This window comes from Peromyscus californicus, unplaced genomic scaffold (genome assembly GCF_007827085.1).
Source record: "Peromyscus californicus insignis strain IS unplaced genomic scaffold, ASM782708v3 Scaffold_18__1_contigs__length_77618521, whole genome shotgun sequence".
Classification (NCBI taxonomy): domain Eukaryota; kingdom Metazoa; phylum Chordata; class Mammalia; order Rodentia; family Cricetidae; genus Peromyscus; species Peromyscus californicus.
Genome location: NW_026294480.1, coordinates 37,076,545 through 37,095,697, shown reverse-complemented (window position 1 = coordinate 37,095,697; position 19,153 = coordinate 37,076,545). Strand labels below are relative to the sequence as shown.

The window sequence follows — 19,153 nt, the reverse complement described above, 5'->3', positions numbered from 1 at the left end:
AACAGTTTGGCAATTTCTTGCGAACTTAAGCATATAATTTTTTTTGTGACCAACTATCACACTCCATAAAGAAATAAAAGCGGCGCTTCCTCTTTCCAGCCAGCGCCATGCGATGGGCATCTCTCGAGACAACTGGCACAGGAGCCGCAAGACGGGGGAGGGTGGGGGGTAAGAGAAAGCCCTACTACAAGAAGTGGAAGTATGAGCTGGGACGGCCTGTTGCCAACACGAAGATTGGCCCTCGTCGTATACACACAGTCCGAGTCTCAGGAGGCAATAAGAAGTACCGTGCCCTATGATTGGATGTGGGGAACTTTTCCTGGGGCTCTGAGTGTTGTACTCAGAAAACAAGGATCATTGATGTTGTCTACAATGCATCCAATAACGAGCTGGTCTGCGCCAAGACCCTGGTGAAGAACTACACTGTGCTTATCGACAGCACACCATACCGACAGTGGTATGAGTCTAGTGAGAAATAAAAGAAATAAAAGCGGCCCTGCCCCTCGGCCGCAAGAAGGGGGCCAAGCTGACTCCTGAGGAGGAAGAAATATTAAACAAAAAAAGATCAAAGAAAATCCAAAAGAAATACGATGAAAAGAAAAAGAACGCTAAAATCAGCAGTCTTCTGGAGGAGCAGTTCCAGCAGGGCAAGCTTCTTGCCTGTATTGCCTCAAGACCAGGCCAGTGTGGCCGTGCTAGAAGGCAAGGAGCTGGAGTTCTGTCTGAGGAAGATCAAAGCCCGGAAAGGCAAATAAAGCATTATTCATAGCTCATATAATAAAGGTGTTTATTGTTCTATATAAAAAAAGAAAAGAAATAAAAGCATACATTGACAGGAAAACCTGTGTGCAAAATGTTTAAAGAAGTTCTGTTAATATTGCAGAAGCTAAGAACAACTCAAATGTCCTTTAAATAAATGGTAGTATGAAAGAGAACATTACTCAGAGTCAGAAGGGAATGAGAGAAGATATAAAACTAAAGTCAGCATGATAAAGTTATTTTTTTTTCTGGTTTCAACTCCATCATGATTTTTTTCTCTTTTATTGTGGATAAATGAATAAAAATAATTGATTGCAGATGTGTAAGACCCTAGTGAAGCTCCATTGTTTCAGAACGGCCATTCTAACCATGTAGAAGTTGACTACGATGTGCAGCGTTTAGGGGCCAGGCAAGTGTTTGAGTGGCCTCTTAAACTAGCTGTGTGGTGGTTTTATTTGTGAGTTAATTAAAATAAGTGATGTTGTTAAAGAAAAAATAAAAAAAGTATTGAGCTACTAAAACACTCAACAAAATGCATTCATCTCAAAGCATTATGCTAAGTGAAAAAGCCAGGCACAAAACTTCCTGTACGGTTCCATTTATATGAAACTCTAGAGAAGGAAAACCTGTAGTGATGAAAAGCCCATCAGTGGTTGGCAGGATGCTGGAAATGAAAGCAGGAGGATGATTGCTGGGGGCACAAAAGAATATTTTGATGAAAATGTTGTATCACGATTGTAGTGGTGACAACACTATTTCATGCATTTGTTAAACTCCATCAAATTACGTATTTGAATTTGGTGAAATTCAACTGCATGTAAATAGTGTTTAATAATATTAATAAAAATACAGGTATCTGGGATTTGTTGTGTGTTGTTGTTATAAAGGAGAAGAGAAAGTGCATCAGATCCACCATAGTAGCTGGTCACCCCCACCATTGTCAAATAACAGGAAAGGAGGCAGGCATATAAACACCTCACATTGGTGGAGGGCTAGACTGTACTCTGAATAGTCTTACAATTCTGTACTTAAATAAAACACATTCTAAACATGTTTTCAGTGTCCCGAGGCTCTGGAATCTGAAATGAGCTCCATATAGAGACCATAAACATGTTGTAATTAAAGAGCTGCTAAATGTCACTTGTATCAAAGCTGAGAAAAGAGAACTTCAATGACAGCGTCTAAAGCCATCCAGAGTCGATGTCTCTGGATTAAAACTCCAGTCTTGATAGAATCAGGCCCCTATCTTCTTGGCTAGAGGAAAACTCTTTTCTGTAGAGTTTTCCTTCTAGGAGCATTTATAAAGCAGTTTGTCATCTTATCTTGATAATTTGGTGCAAGCATTAATATGCTTTGAAGTCAAAGCCCCATTGTAGTTCTTAAATATTAAAAGGAAAACTATTTCCATCACTTATTCGTTCCTCACACGACTGCCTGAATGGCCTTAGAAAATAGCCCTGTAAGGTCTCATCTCTGGCCCAGGGCTGGTATGGGATCACTTCTAGCATTAACTACCCAGAGAACCAGGGCTCTCAGTTGGGTCCTGCTGTCAAGCTGATGTGCCATGACACACAGGCAGTCCTGTTCATCCAGAGAGTCTATCACCTCCACTCTGAAATCTGACTCCTACTGGGGCTACTCCAGCCCACCTCGTATCTATATATCCCATAACATAATCACAGGCAGAGTTTGCCCAAAGCCTTACTTTGCTCTTTGTGAAAATCAGTGTCCATGAGTAGATGCCTGACACATTTGTGCCAAAAGCACTGGGTTTCAACTCCTGTGCAGCCAGAAACATATTATACAGAGAAAAAAAATCCAAATACAGTTAGCGTTAATCAGAAAAGGGGTTTTTTGTTGTTGTTGTTTTGTTTTATTTTTTGAGTCTGTGGACTAGACTGTAGAACCAAGAAGAGAGCTGAATAATCATTTCCTGAAAATGCAAGAACCTGAACATCTCTGGGGTTCTGAGTAGGATAAGGAAAGTGTGGCCACATTTCAAACCCAGTGGCCAGGGGAAGGAAAAACTGTAACGAACAACTGTAACCACTATCTAGTATTCTGAAGTCATAGAAAGGTTGCTAGATTTGTTTAAGTTTTATTATATACCTGCTAGAGTTCAGACTTTGAATGCCCACGGAATGCCTGTGTTAAAGTCTTAGTCTTCAGTGTGGTACCATTGGGAGGTTGTAGAACCATTAAGAAGGGAAACCTAGTTGGAAGTCTTGGATCACTGAGGCTAGGCTCTTGAGGAATGGGAATGCAAGGTAAGCAGCCTCTTCCCTAGTCTCCTTTTGCTTCCTGGTCACAAGGGCAAACACATCTGTTCTGCTATATTCTTCAATAGTCATGGGTTGCCTCAACAAAAACAGTGGGGATTACTGGATTGCACCTTGAAACTGAGAGGCAGATTCACCCCTTTTTTTAATAAGCTAATGGGGGGGTGGATATTTTATCATAGTGCTGGAATACTGACTGATGCAATGGAGATCCTACGTGGCACATCAAACGTGAATGCAAATTCTTGTTGCTTTTCACATCAAAGGTTTTTCACATACTTTGCCTCTGGGCTGGTCCACAATTTAATCCACAAATAACAAGATGTGGTGAATGATATTACATGACTCCTAGTCTTTAGTCTTCTGAGAAGAGCTCCACAGTGTCCTCTCTCAACCTCCTGGAGAGATGTCACTTTGTGAGTAAACCCATTCTGTCTTCCTTGTGGGTGGGAGAGTTCACGAGAGAGACCCCAGAAAAAGGTAGAGATCCAGACACCAAAGCTGAAGTCCTGTACCCAGGAGTGAGGCTATCTGGAGCCAGCAAGCCCAGCTGAAAACCAACTGGTCAAAAAGATGCATGAGCACAGCCCACATCTACATCAGAGTTGAGTTAAGCAGCAGAGTCCTGCCCAACTGCCTTGTCACAGACCCAAAAGCAAATGATAACTGTGACTATAAAGCCACTGGGTTTGATGGGATCTGCCACACAGTGATTGAAAACGAACACAGCCCAATGTAATCAATCCCTCTGTGCTTTTAGTTTTTTCCTCCTAATGATACATAGTATTATTTTGCAACATTTAAAATCTTATATCAATGGTGAATTATTATTGTAAGAATTCCCTTTTACACATTATTATATTGAAATGTAGATGGATTTTTCTTAACTCCATTGAATTTTATTATGGTGTTGACTGCTGTCTAAATAAAGTAGAATTCTTTACTTCCTCCTTCCTACTCTCTCTGCTTTGCTTGATGAACTTGATGATTTGATAATTCACACCTATCCATCCTTATCCTGTCATCTTTCCTATAATAAAGAATTTGAAGATTAAACACTGTTCTTCAAAGACTGGAGGTGGTGATGGAGGTGCAGTATAGGCCTGGCAGGGTCACTTCCATGAGGCTTGGAAGGCAGGTCTGAGGTAGCTGATTTCCCACTGTGTCTATGGTCAAGTAGTATGGAGGACTCAAGCTTTATCTGTGACAGTGACAGAGAACTCATTGTCTATGACTGGCTGGAAGGTATGACAAAAGAGAGCATGAAGCCTCCACTGTGGTCATAGTAGGAGCAGCATGGCTCTGCAGGTTCTGGTGTTGGTGCTGGGTGGTAGCTGCAGCAATAGTCGCATCAGCAATGACTCAGACTTTGCACCCTGCCGAGGCTGATGCCTTCTTCTATAGAGACTGAAGTTCTCTTGGTGACCTGGTTCTGCCAAGCAGTGCTCCACTAAAAGTTGCTACAAGCATTTTCAGTGCTGCTGCTCTGCCACTCAACATCTGAGTTCATTGGGGGATGACCTGAGCTCTGTCTGTTGTTTTTGACTTAGGTTTCTAGCTGCATGTCAACCCCCCTACCCCCGTGCATGTTCCTTCAAGAACCCTAGCCAAGAGGAAAGCAGCTGTATAGGAACAAGCCCATTATGGCTATGGGAGAATGGCTAAACTCCGGAATACTTTTAAAATAAACTACTCTATGGTAATTTCTTACAAGGACACAATGTATTCAGATCGTATCCACCCATCACTCTTCCTCCATCCAATTCCTCTCTGTGCTATGATCACTATGAGCTATAACAATGACTGGCCCCATAAGATATAAATGTCAAAAAGATGTGCCCTGACTCTCCCCTGGCCCCAGACAGTCTACAAAGCACCTTGCAGCACCGGACAAGCTGGCCAGCAGGTAGCTTCCAGGTCAGTACCAGCTTGGTTTCTCCATCTTCTGCAATCAAAGTGTATGGTATCTTCAACAGTAGGATTTGTGCCAATTATGGAATATCCCTATAAATTATACTTTCAAAAATTTGACGGAACATCACACATACAAAAAAGTTGCAATACAACTCAGAACTTGTTTTTTTTTCCCTGAACTGTATGAAATTGTTGTTACACATAGTTTCACCATTTCACCTCCGTGGATTTAATGTATATTTCTACAGATATTGGCATGGCAGCATTGAAGTGTCCATTCAATCCCTTGGTCTGAGCTAATTCCTCTCTCTTTCTCAGGTTTTGTGACTTGTGTAAAGGCTTAGGAACATGCAACGCTTCAGGCAGTTTATTTGGCAGAGTCCCTGTCCCTACTGAATGTGTCTGTCTGCTGAATGGTTCCACTCCAGCTCAGCACCTTCAGTAGGACTTTCACAGAGTGAGGCTTGGATACTGAGACATGTCGGGTGGCCCACAATCTGCATTTGACCTGCTACTGATGGTGTTCTCTTAGATTACTTGACTGAAGTGGCATCAGCCAGGCTTCTTCTTTTTGGAAAGTTGTTCTTTATTGCTTTGAAGTTAATAACCATTTTGTGGGGAAAGGGCTATGGAATGATACAATACCTTGTTCTTCACTCACATTTATTAACGCAACTATATATTTGTATGGATGCATGATTTCTTATTTTATTCCATCGGTATAATCTTCAATTAGCATTATATTGATCTGAGCTCTTCACCATTTTTTTTCCCAGTAGAAGGTATTTAAGGTTGGCCTCTGGTCCTGTTGACATGGACTCTTTGACCATTTCCTCCAGTTCTGGCACGATGCCAGATGACTGTTTGTTATTTCCCTAATCTGTAGTCCTGGTTTTCTTTTCATAAAGTGCTCCATTTTAAAGTCAACTTTCTACTGGCTAGGTCACGACAATGAAGAATTGCTGTGTCTCTTCTCCTTTCAGGAGACAGAGCCAGACAACACATGTACGGAATTATGGTATTCTATCCACCTGTCTGTCTGTCTATATCCATCTCTCTCTCTAGTTATGTGCGTATCTGCTCATCTATATTGAAATCCAGACCATCACATCCACATCTTTAGTTTTATCCTCAAATCAGAAATTTTATTCTAATGTTTCCTTGTTTATGAAACCCTATGCTAGCAGTGAGCGAGGCAGCTCCCTTAATCGTAGTACATTTCTTCAGCCAGCTCCCCAAACGGAAGGACTCCCCCCCCCCCCCCCCCCCCCCCCCCCCCCCCCCCCCCGCCCCGTGCTATGACTGTCTCTCCTCCTTGCATCTGCCCTCCATGGCCTTCATGGAAAGACTCCTCTGCCTGATACTGTGTGTGGAATGGGGAGGGGAGGAGGCAGGGAAGAAATGAACGGTATTCTTAATTTCAACACCTCTTCCTGGAAAGCTGAAGTACCACCCCCTTTTCCAGTGCTGATGGCTCTTAACTCTTCCGTGCCTCATCGTCTCCTCAGTTTGCTCCTGTCTTCGAATCATGTTCCCTCAAACTGCTATTCCTAATGCTCTCACTTCAGACCATTTCATCATCAAAGTTCTGCAGAAGAGCCTCTCAGGTCGTTTCCACAGCCATCTGGCATCTGGCATCATCTGCCTCCAGTACCTGCTCACAGTGTCCTCTCCAACATCGCTGAGGACCTGTGAAAGGCTACACCCCGTAGAGGACGTGGAGAAGTTGCCATTCTCTGTTAGCCGCTACAGATAATAGCTTCATCCAGAAAGCTTTCGGTTGTTTGCTGGGAAGAGGCTTCCTCTGGCTGTTGCCCGCTTCCTTTACCATCCATCTTTCTCTGCCGGTTCTGTGGGCAGTTGAAGCTCTGTTCCTCGGGATGGGTGTCCCCAGGGGCCTGTCACTGGGATTCTGGCGTTTTCAGTCTATATATGCTCTCTGTGAAGTGGTATTTTGTCAAGATCCTTTATTTCTAGGTGGATGACTTCCAAACCGACATCATAAGTTTGACCTCATTCCTGTGCTGTAGGAGAGTTCTCCATGGTTACGGCGATCTAGTTCCCTGTCCCCCAAGGTACCACAAGTTCAAATTTTATTCAGTACCTCAAATTACAGCTTCTGTTAGATGCTGTCAATACATAGATTAATAAAGCACACTTTGTACAGAAAAGGGGAATTGTTCAAGCTGGTAACCACAGAGACAGTGGCTACCCTCTCCCTCCTCCCAAGTGGCCTACCCATGTTGCACGCCACTTTAACACCAAGCTTCTTGAAGGATTTTTTTTTTTTTAATCCTATTACTTCCCCTCCAGAAGATTCTGGTCTTCTCATTGTATATGGTAAAAATAAATAAATAAATAAATAAATAAATAAATAAATAAATAAATAAATAAATAAAGCTGAAGCACTGGCAATATGGCCATTTCTTGCCTCGACTTGCTCTTCCTCTTTTCCAGACGATGGGGCTTCTTCTCATAAGACAAGCAAGGGTTTGTTTGCATGCCTCTCAGCCATTGTCCACACTGCTTCTCCCAACAGAAGTGCTCTTCCTTTTCCATTTATTGCACTCTTACTATCTCCCCAAGATGAGGGGTGTCTCACTAAGTGACCCTGACTAGCTTAGAACTCACTATGTAGACCAGGCAGGCCTCAAACCCGCAGAGATCTGCCTACCTCTCTGCTCTTGAGTGCTGGCACTAACTGTGTGTGCCACCAGGCTTGGCTTAACACTTTCTCTTTTTAAAAGGCTAAACTAAATAGCACCTTAATTTTCTTTTTTTTTTCTGATTCTCAAAATGTTCTAGATGTTTGAATTTCTTTTATTCATGTTACATCCAAATTTTTCATTGACTCTCTGAGCAAGTCAAAGGTGGTGACTGAGTCTTTTAAAGTTACTTTCCCATTGGAATAGTCATTTTCAAGCATTTTGGACTGCTGGCTCATTCCCTTAATATGTTAGCAATCTTCTTATTGTGCCCATAGATTAAAAAAGAAATCACCTCCTGGTTCTATTGGATAATAGTTTGCCTAAATCAATAATACTCATGTCCTAGTAAATTGGTAGTTTTACTTAAAAACATACAAATTGAAGAGAAAGTAATACATTCATTTTATTCTTAGCCTTAATTACTTAGCAATGGGATGTGTGTGCTGGTTAGACATTATGCAACTTAGATCTTAAGTCTTCACATCATTTCCTGTTCCAGCCGATTTCCCAAGCAGCACTTTCTATTGTTATAGCAAATGGCTAAACCCAGCTTTACAAACTACTGTGAACTGCAGTTCTCATGCGGTCTGACACCTGTCGCCGTGCTTTCCCAAAGAAAGTAAACGTCCTGCGGTGTCCGTATGGGTTCCCATTTTGATTTAGGGCCCTTCTCAGCACAGTTTGGGAGCTGTGGTTCAAGAACCGGGCACAACGCACACTGTGTGTGTAGCACCTCCATGAATTGAGTTAGGTCTAATTGCACTTACAGATCAACAGAGAGTGATCTCACAGCTGAAGGTCACAGACAGCATTTATAAAGAATACAAGTTTCTTTCTTTCTCTTTTTATTTGTTTTGTTTGTTTTTGAGACAGGGTCTCACTACATACCTCAGGCTGGCCACAAACTCACAATTTGTTTTAGTCTTCCAAATGCTGGGACTGTAGATGTCTGCCGCTATTACCGGCTAGAATACAGATTTCTTTAATGAGTCTGCAGCACTAGGAGAATTATCATTATCACAATGTCAGGCTTAAATACGAACCAAACAACACTGGTTGGGTACAGTCTTAACTACCATATTTACCCACTTCACTAACTGAATTGAGTTTGCTTGAGTTGTAACAAGAGCAGGAGGTGCAGGTGTCTGCTTGAACTTGTATGTTTTCCTGAGCATTGTGTACATGTCACTCACTAGATCCTCAAAGCGGACTTTAACTGAAGCAATAGAATTTTGTCTACAGAATTCAATAAAATGTGATTTTTAAAGTTAGTCATACATGTCACTACTAACCCCGAGGATTACATTCGCCAAAGTTGATCCTGTCCCTACAACATGGTTTTAACTTACTGTGTCAGGATGAAGAAGGATGGGGTCACTGGTTTTTGTTTTTTGTTTTTTTTCCTTCATTGTTATTCCATTTATTTTTCATGCTTTATAAAGATTTCTCTCCTCACTAGAAATACTTTAGAATTTTGTGAAGTCACTTGAAAATGAGCAAAAGGATTTTTTCATCTCCTACGTTACAAGCAATCCTGATTTTCCTAGCCCTAGCCTTAAACAGAAATTTCATTAGAAAACAACATTTTCCAAAATCCATATCCTTGGTTAATTTATCATCTGCCTATCAGATCCTGGATAAATTGATGGCACTTAATATTCTCTCATTCTTGGATGGAGACTGAGAATCTTAATATGAAAAAACACACCAGATGCTGAAGCTGTTACTATGGGATCTCAGACTGCAAAATTAAAAAAAAAAACACAACTTGTAATTTATTACAAAATATTCAGTGTCTACCATTCTATAGACATAATATCTAAATGATTGCATTAATGGATGCAGCAGTCGAGGATTAAATAACTGCTGTTAATAATAGGGATAGCAGCAGAGTGTGGCTAACTTCCTTGTTCACTGTTCTCAGCAATGACGGTTTTTATCTTGTGTTTCTGTCTAGCTTTTCTGTTATGCCACATTCTCTCCATCCTTGCTTTCCTAATTCAGAACAATACCTCTGCTCCTTAACTCTCGTAAACTTCTGTTTCTTAAGAGAAAATATAAGGAGTCTCCCCCATTCCTCCTTAACTCTACATGCCACTTTTTAAAATATTCCCTTGGTCTGGGGAGATGGCTTAGTGTGTAAGAGCACTTGCTGCCCAAGAGCAAGGACCTGAGTGGAGATCCCCTGCATCCATGTGAAAGTCACGTATGGCTTCATGTGCCTGCAACCCAGCACTCCGGGGGCAGAGAGAAGTGGATCCCAGGAGCTCACTGGCCACCCAGCCTAGCAAAATGTTGAGTATCAGATTCAGTGAGACATTTTCACAAGTAAGGCAGAGGGTGATAGAGCCAGACCCCTGGCATCGTCCTCTGACCTCCACACTCGTGTACACACGTACACGCACACAAAGAAACAGACACAGACAGACAGACAGACAGACAGACAGACACACACACACACACACACACACACACACACCAAAAAAAAATCACTTTGTCATTAGTCTCCATTTTAGACTTTTGTGTCATTTCTCTTACACTGATATTCCATATATGTTCAGCGGTCAAGGCCAAAAAAGTTTATATTTCAAAAAACATATAAAAACTAGAGTGCTTTAATGCCTACTGTTATATACTCAGCATAACATTTTCATATATGTGTATAACTACATAGATACAGGTACAGACCATTGCATTTTATGTACATCTCTGCATAGATACAGGTATAGACCATTATATTTTGTTCATATTTGCTAGGCCCCTCACTGATAGTCTTACTCCAGAATTTACTTTAGTTATGTATTTGAGAAGTTCCTTGTCTCCTGTCCTACTGTCCATCTTAGATCAAGACCTTTCTTAACACATTCTCCTACCTCTGTTTTCTTCTCCCAATCTGCTTAACACACTTTGCCGTTAATTCTGAATCAGAAAGCTCCACTGAGTTCTTTGTATTTTAAGTGTCCTCTCAGGCTTCCATTACCTAAGGAAGCCCTGCTACCCCCAGCCAGTTCCCTGCAGGCTCTGTGCCTGTATTTTCCTCTCAGAGATCTATATCCCCAATCTTCACCTTGCACTATCTTCTCTGCCCTGCGTGTGGTCATGTCATACCTGATACCTGATAATGTAGTTATATATACTTGTCCTACCAATCTGCTCCCTTATCAGCCTTCTCCATGCAATAAATTCCATCCATGCATCCATGCATCCATGCATCCATCCATGCATCCATGCATCCATCCACCCATCCATCCATCCATCCATCCATCCATCCATCCATCCATCCATAGTTTATTATTTAATTGTGGGTTACTTAGCAACCAAGGCTATCAATGATCCAGCTCTATCACTCTCTGCCTTACTCTCTTGTGACAGAGTCTCTTCCTAAGCCTGAAGCTCACCATCTTGGCTAGGCTGCCTGGCCTGCCTAAGGCTAGACCATTATCAAAAGGTATTTGCTGAATTGTGTTTGTGATGGTTTTCATTCATACATATATAAACATTTTTAGTCAACTGAGTTGGACTTCACTTTCTGTCCTTTCCTATCTGGTATAACTATTGACAGTCTTATCTCTGTGAAAATGGAGGAACAGTCTTTCTTGTCCCTGATGCTCCTAGATTGCGTAGGTAGGTTGACAATGGACTTTCAACCAATCCACTTTTGCTGAATGGCTGAATTCTTCATTTTCTTCTACAGATGCAATATAATGTTACCCAAGTTTGTCATGAATAACCAGAAATTGTGACCAGCATCTGAGGGGGAACCTGAATTGCCTATGCTCTCCTATATATTTCTCAGGTATTTAATATCACTTTCACAGCCAGGATTTCTAAAGCCAAGAGTATTTGAGTTAACTGGTTACCCCACCATTTAAATAACTGCTCAAATAACTGCTTAGTTCTTGTTTGTTAATAAGACATCCAAACACCAGACAAAGACAGATCTAAATGTCAGAAACCATTCTAAAACATTTGTCTACATGTTGAGTAATTTTAGTATCAATTTGGGATTTTTTCCTACAAAATTCCTTTATATTATTCCTTTATATGTATATGTGTATATAAATAGAGATTAGTAGACATATGAAGATTTAAAACTGAGCTCATACATTCAAGTCAGTAGCTTGCAATTGGCTAATATATAATATATACCTAATATATAAAGATGCCAGCTGGGTTTGTAGGAGAATACTGTTACCTATCTATTGCTGTGACGAAACACCATGACCAAGGCAACTTATGAAAGAAAATTTCCATTTGGGGTTCATGGTTCCAGGGGGTTAGTTGTCATGAAAGGGGACATGGCAGCAGCAGGCAGGCAGACATTGAACTGGAGCAGTAACTGAACTCACCTCTCATCCACCAGTAGAAGGCAAAAAAGGGCTAACAGGAAATGGCCTGGGCCCATCTTCAGTGACACATCTCTTTCAACAAGGCGACACTTCCTAATCCTTCCCAAACAGTTTCACCAACTTGGGACCAAGCACTCAAATATATGAGCCTATGGGGGGGGGGGGCTAGTCTCATTTAAATCATCACGTTCTACTCCATGGTCCTCATAGGCTTGCAGCTATACTATAATGCCAAATGTATTTGGTCCAGCTTCAAAAGTCCCCATAGTCTTTCACAGTATCAATACTGTTTAAAAGTCCAAAGTCTTTTTGAGACCCAAGGAATTCTCTTAACTGCAACCCCCTATAAAATCAGAAAGCAAACTCCATATTTTCAACATACAACAGCACAAAATACAGATTACCATTCCAAAAAGGAGGAATAGGGGCACAGGGAGGAAATACTGTACCAAAGCAAGACTGAAACCCAGCAGGGCAAACTCCAAATCCTGTAGTGCGATGTCAAACGGCTTAGATGACTCTGCCCTTCCAGCTTTGCTGACTGTGGCACGCTTCTCTCTCTTTTGCTGATTCCACTCCCTATGTGCAGCATTCCTTGGCAAGTATCCCATGGTTCTGGCACCTTTAACAGTTTAAGGTCTCGAACATAATCCAGGCCTCACTTTTACAGCTTCATGAAATGACCTCTGTGGGCCTCTGTACAGGAACTCCCCTGCCACACAGCTGACCTCAGTGGCTCGACTTAACCACAGAGGAAAACCCCACAACCCTTTCACTCCTGCATCCTTCTTGACTCTAAAGCCAGAACCATGTGGCTGATGCTGCCAAGTTCTGCTGCTTGCTTGGGATGGAACCGTCCTCCTCCTTGAATTACATTTGCACAAGCCTTGATTTTTTGTTGCTCTTTGGGAACAAAGAATTTCTTAGGCCTTTTCACAAGTTGCAAGATTAGTTGGATGAGGTCTTGCCCTGAGGGCACCATTCCCTTAATTCCATTTTTCCTTATCTCTTCCCACACAAATCATGGTTCCAACATTAAATTTCCTGGTGCTCCTTTTCTCCTCAAACTGTATTTTGTATTTCTTTTTGCTCTGCTTGCTCTTTTTATTGTAGACCTGAATAAGAGTGATCACTAATAACCACATGACAGAGTTAATATTAGGCTGTCTTGAAATCCCCTTGGCCAAAGAAATTTGTCCAAAACAGTCCAATTTAGTCGCAAGCAGATTCTTAGAACAAGGACAAAAAGCAGACACATTCTTTGCCAAAATATCACATGAATAGTCTCTAGCTCAGTTACTAATATTGTTCCCCTCTGAAACCTCTTCAACTGGGCTTCCATAGTCCACACTGGTCTCAATATTATTGTCTTCAAGTTCCTACTAGCATAGCCCTTTAAGCTCCCCATAGAGTGTTCAACTGGCCCAAAATCCTAAGATCTTCCACATTCCTTCAAAAACCATTATGATCAAGCCTGTTACTACTAGTATACTTCCTGGTACCAACTTCTGTCTCAATTGCTTTTCTATTGCCATAACAAAACATCATAATCAAGGCAACTTACAAAAAAAAAAACTTACTTAATTTGGGGCTCATGGTTCTGGATGATTAGTCCATGCATGGCAGTGGGCAGGCAGGCGTGCCATTGGAGCAGTAGCCAACAATTTACATCTGGTCCATCAGCACAAGGCACAGAAAAAGGCGCTAAAAGGGAATGGCATAGGCTTTTGAAACCTCCAAACCTACCCCCAGTGACACACCTCTTCCAACAAGACCACACCTTCTATTCTTTCCCAAATAATTTTACCAACTGAGGACCAAGCATTCAAATATAGGAGCCTTTGTGGGGCATTCTCATTCAAGCAACCACTTTATTCAATATAAGAGACAGGGAGACCGCTTAGTGGGTGAAGCACATGCAATCCAAGAAAGAGAACTTGAGTTTGGATCCCTAGCACCCATGTAATTAGCAGTCAGGCAGGTGGCCTGCCTGTAATCCCAGGACCCAAGTGGGGCCAGGGCACTCCAGCATCAATCTGGCTAGCAATATTAGAGAAATGCAAGATCCTGGTCACCAAGAGACTGCCTCATTGTGTAATATGGAAAGTTGTCAAGGAAGACACCCCACGTCAACCTCTGGCCTCCACTGTAGACGTGCTTACATGCACACACACATGGACAGGTGTATACACATGGGTACTCATGCACACACACACACACACACACACACACACACACACACACATACACACACAAATCAATGTTGAAATTATTATGGAAATAGTAAGGTACCTAATAGTAAAGATAAGGCTAAAAGAAAAGATAAATTATCAGTAGCCTGTTTCTATGGATAATATGAAGCTCTGATCATGAATGCTGGCCACACAATAAACATGTGATGATGAGTCCATATTGCACTTGAACCAATGTACCTACAGAACCTGCTAGTAATTTTTAATTATAGATGAATTGTAGTATACCAAAAACAAAACAAAAAAAAGCAGCATGGTAGACCATCCTGAACGACGCCATGGCCTTTGCCTGAGGCATCACGGGAATTCTTCTTTGCTGTGCCTGTTAGGAAAGAACACTTAAGGCAGCAGAAGCCTAAGCTGGGACTGGTGAGGCTGGAAACTTGACCCCAAAAGCTGGCACTGCAGCTGGCCGACTCTGCCAGGAAACTGCCCAGGCTGGGTGGAGACAGCCAGGAAGTTGCTTGGCCGGTCCTCAGGGGAAAAGAAGCATGGTGGAGCCAGGAAGGACTGTCACCAACATCTCTACCTGATCCACTAAGCAAATGTGGAAAGGACCTTGGTAAATGCCAGCAGGGAGGATAGCATGGTGCCCCCTCGTCATAGAAGCCTTCCTGGCATCGAGAACACATCACGCCAGACACTCAATGGCTGTTTGTGTTAGAATTGTGAAAAGCCTGATTGGTTGGGAGTAAAGCTGGAGCTGTTGAATGTTTCAATTTATTGAAGTAATAAGAATTAGCTGTGCGGTCTCATGACAGTTTACTGGCAAAATTCTCCTTGAACTGGTTTGGATCTGTTTGTAACCATTGTGTGTAGGCTGAAAACTGGATGGTGATTAAACAGAGCTTCCTGGTTTTGTGGAAAACAAAAGCAGTCAGAGAATGGCCAAGGGTTGCCTCAGGGTAATAGTGGGTCTCAGAGCTGTGGCTTCCTTTCCAAATCTGCAGCCGCTGAAGGCAGCTGATGTAAGCTACAGCTGGGCTCCTGAGCCGGCTCCAGCCAAACACTGAGACAATTCCTGGTGACATGTACACCAACAATCTAGATAACTGAGAAGCTCTTAGGGAGTAGATGCCACTTCTGCTTTACCTCCTGCAGAGCCCACAGACTGAGGGGAGTTTTCTAATGAAGACTGTCTCAAGCATTTTGTTGTCTCATCATATAACCTCACCCACTTTATGTGGCAGTATTATTATTTTATTGTGTTATAGATGAGGAAACGGGTTCAAAAATTCAGCTAGAGTCCGCTATAGAACCAAGCTGCCTCCTTTCCAAGCCCATGGTGTTTATCAGTTGTGTGCCTCGCTGACCGTGTATGATGGAAGAATGAATCTGGGCGTCGCCTGTATTCGGAATGGGCAGTTTGGGTCATCACTGTTGTTACCTCCCTAAAGAACTGGGAGAGCACTATGGGCAGAGGGGATGCCGCTGCTAATTTGAGAATGGGCTCAGTCTAGTGGTGGCTCACCTGCCAGAATTCTGAGACCGGTATAAAATTTCTCTGACTCCTTTTTTTCCATATTAATAAACTTTAATCTTCAAAATATCTTTAGAGTAACATAAATATTATGAAAGTTGTGGCTCCCACATGGTTTATCCTACTATTCAACATTATATATTCACAGCCTCTGTTGATAAACCAATGGTAATACATTATTCTTAACTAGGGATAATATTTCATTTAGATTTTCTTGTGTGTTTGTTTTTTCCTGTTGGAGAACACCACATTTTATTTAGTTGTAAATTATCCTTAAGATTATCCTGCCCAAAATTGTTTCTCATACTTTTTTTCTTTTGATGACCTTGACAGTCTTGACCTAATTAGATATTTATAGGATGTTGGTCTGTCTGTCCTTTTCTTCACAATGAGAATGGTATGATTTTTAGGAGAAAGATCTCCTGAGACAAAAATCTCATTTTCATCATGTTGCCCCACATCACATGTGCTCAGTACCTCCTGTTGATGAGCTGGTTACACTGCTACATTGACCTTGGTCACCTAGTAGAGATAGTGCTTGCCTTGTGTCTTCACTATAAACGTGTTCATTTTCTCCCTCAACATGCTGTGTCCTCTGGAAAGAATGGACTGTATGCAGCCCACACTTTAGAGAACTGAACTGTCAATACAAGTCACTCGGCATTCCTCTGCAGGGGAGATCTGGTTGTTCTCCATTCATTCATAAACTTACAATATAAACTGGGACTGTTTCATTCCTTTGAGTTAGAGCACAGTACTTCCATGCAGCTGTTGTGTTTTAAATGGCTCCAGCTTTGGCTGTGAGGAGCCCTTGCAAGCTGGTTCTTCAATCATTTGGACATTTCCGATATCAACACAAGTTCAAAATTTTCATTAAGCATTTCCTTACTTTCTGCTACCACATGATGCTCCAGGTTCACCTCGTGCATCTCCCTAGTCCTAGAGCCAGCTGTTTCTACAAGGAGATCTCTCAGGGACTTTAGGATAGAAAATGAAAAGGACCTAGAGGATAAAGGGAAGTCATGAAGTATATTAGGCCAGAAAGTCTGATTGGATATTCATTTTAGAATAATCACATCTGGCTAGGTAAAGGTGGAACTGAAGGCCAGGGTAAGACAAGATAGGCTACTGTGAAGAGTCATACAGTAGTGATGAAGTGGAGAAGAGGTGACTAGGCAGGCACAGAGTCGAAGAGGAGGGTGACTATCTTAAATTACCAGAGCAGCAATGCAGCACAGTTACTTGGGGGCCTGATCTTACATTCCCAGTGAAGCCCTGGGTATGCTCAGTACTGGGATTTACTCTTCCATAGCACACAGAGACTTTCTGGATGAAGATGGGAAATCATCTTAAGAGCTAATATTTATTGAGCACTTGGTACGTTCTAGCTAGCTCTCTGAACATTTAACATGGTTTGGTCTGGTTTTGAGACAGTTTTGCTATATATACCCAGTCTGGTCTCAAAGTCAACATCCTCCACCTCACTCCCCAAAGTGCTAGGATTATGGGTATGTACCACTCTCCCTGCTAACACTGAATATGTATAACTCATTCAGTTCTCACAATAACACTTTGTGCTTAAATACTAATACCATCCTAACTTTTCAAATAAGGAAGTAGGCATTAAGCAAAGCAGCGAACAGCCGGCTTCACAGTAAGGAAGTAGAAGCAGAAGCTCAAGGATGCCAATGGTGGTCTTGTCTTGTGCTAAAAGATTGCTTCCATGTTGAGCGCTGTGCTGGTGAGCCACATCTGGGTCAGACCAGGCTCGACCAGCTGCAGCTTTCGAATCCCACAAAATTCTCCCAGCATCTCCAGCCCACTGATTCCTTGCTCATCCCCCAATGCCATGCCTGACTTGATACCTTTTTCACCAGGCCCAGCCCAGCTCACCGTTTGGCTGATTTCTTCAATTTTAAAAGCACTCTGATGCTGGACTCTTCCCTTTAGGCTGCCCTCGACTTCAAACTCTCAGCATCCAGGTATCTGGCCAGGCGCTGCCCCTGACCCCCCTGTGTCTCTAGAGACTGTTTTCTTCCAGGCTATCACTCCCACCTCCATCACTGTGAGAAGTGGGGACAGCTTCCTCCCTCTCTGTTGTTAATGGGGTCAGGCTGGGGACAGGGCCTAGCTAGCTTACTTCCTGACTGCTCTGCTTGGATAACCGACTTCAGAACTTTCTTTTTTTTTTTTTTTCATTCTCAGAACTCTTAAAGCTCCACATGCATACTTTTTTTCTCCAGAAAGAGCAGGAAGTAACTTAGAAATGACTACCAGCCTCTCGTTTCTTTTACCACTCCTCTCAGGACCATCTAGATTTTCCTATTTAATTCTATTCTGGTTTGGGCCTGGCTCATTCTATCACCAAATAGGAAAACTACTTAGATATTCTGCATTATTGTCTGGTGTTTGCATTTTAAAATCTAACTTACACACATTAGAGAGTTGTATTGCTATCAATTCTGGTTGGTTTAGACAAACATCTTCTCAAGGTACAATCTAGAGAAACAATTGTGATCAGCATGGGGGAAGTCCTTATGAAACCTCACAACGAGAATGTCAGCATTCCTTTCTCCACCCTCTCTGAAGACTCCAAAAATACTGCAGTTAGGTTATGGGACATACTGTTCTGTGCAATGATACACTCAAGACCCCCTGTTTTCTTCAACATCTTCCCTGCCACCCTTAGCCTTTTAGACATCATGTAGTTCTATTTACTGAACTGAAAGCAAAAATGCTCTTTGATGTTCTTTCTCTGGCCTCTCTAGAAGAGCAGTTACAGATTAAAGACTGTGGGTGAGGGTGGGAAGGAAGAAAAAAAATCACATGTTCTGTTTCACAGGCTTTTTACATATACAACTTTTCCATTGACCTCCAGCCTGTCACTCACTTTGAAATAGTTTTCTTAATCATACTCATAACCCACTTCAAAAGCTGTCTCACATACAATCTATAGCAGGTAAATCCCACAGTTGGGAAATGGTTGACTTTCACCACATGAGAATAGGTTTGAAGTTAAATCTAAGTAGTGAAGCTCCCCTCCCCTGCTTTTTTAAATCAACAATTGACTTTCAATGTGCAGAGTAAGTGCACAGTGTGCAGAGTACACCACCATGTGTCATCACGTGTCTCCTCCATGGAGAGGGAGCAGAGGACCATAGATCTAGTTATCTTTTTGTTATTGTTGTTGTTGTTTTTTTCTAGTTTTAAGATAGAGTCTCACTTTGTAGCCAAGCTTGGCCGTACCTCACCTAGAGTCCAAGTCGGCCTCAAACTTATGGAAACCATCCTGCTCCAGCCTCTTGAGTGTTTGGATGACAGACATGGGCCATCACTCTTGGCTCTGAGGATATCTTTTCCAATGAGAGGTCTATTCATGTGGGATGACTCATCCCTAACAGGCTTGAGGGCC

General features: G+C 42.1%; 2 long non-coding RNA genes and 1 pseudogene across 3 annotated transcripts in view; 2 read left to right on the top strand and 1 right to left on the bottom strand.

The window, feature by feature from the left end:
- LOC128113502 (uncharacterized) overlaps positions 1-19,153 on the bottom strand; it is a 303,408-nt gene that overhangs the window by 99,747 nt on the left and 184,508 nt on the right. The window lies entirely within an intron of this gene.
- The window catches only part of LOC128113504 (uncharacterized), a 45,903-nt gene that overhangs the window by 1,463 nt on the left and 25,287 nt on the right, over positions 1-19,153 (top strand). For both annotated transcript variants that reach the window (XR_008219511.1, XR_008219512.1), the window contains exon 2: positions 11,355-11,456. This is a non-coding gene — a long non-coding RNA (uncharacterized LOC128113504). The remainder of the gene's footprint in view (positions 1-11,354; positions 11,457-19,153) is intronic.
- On the top strand, positions 113-3,934 carry LOC128113501 (40S ribosomal protein S8-like; annotated as a pseudogene).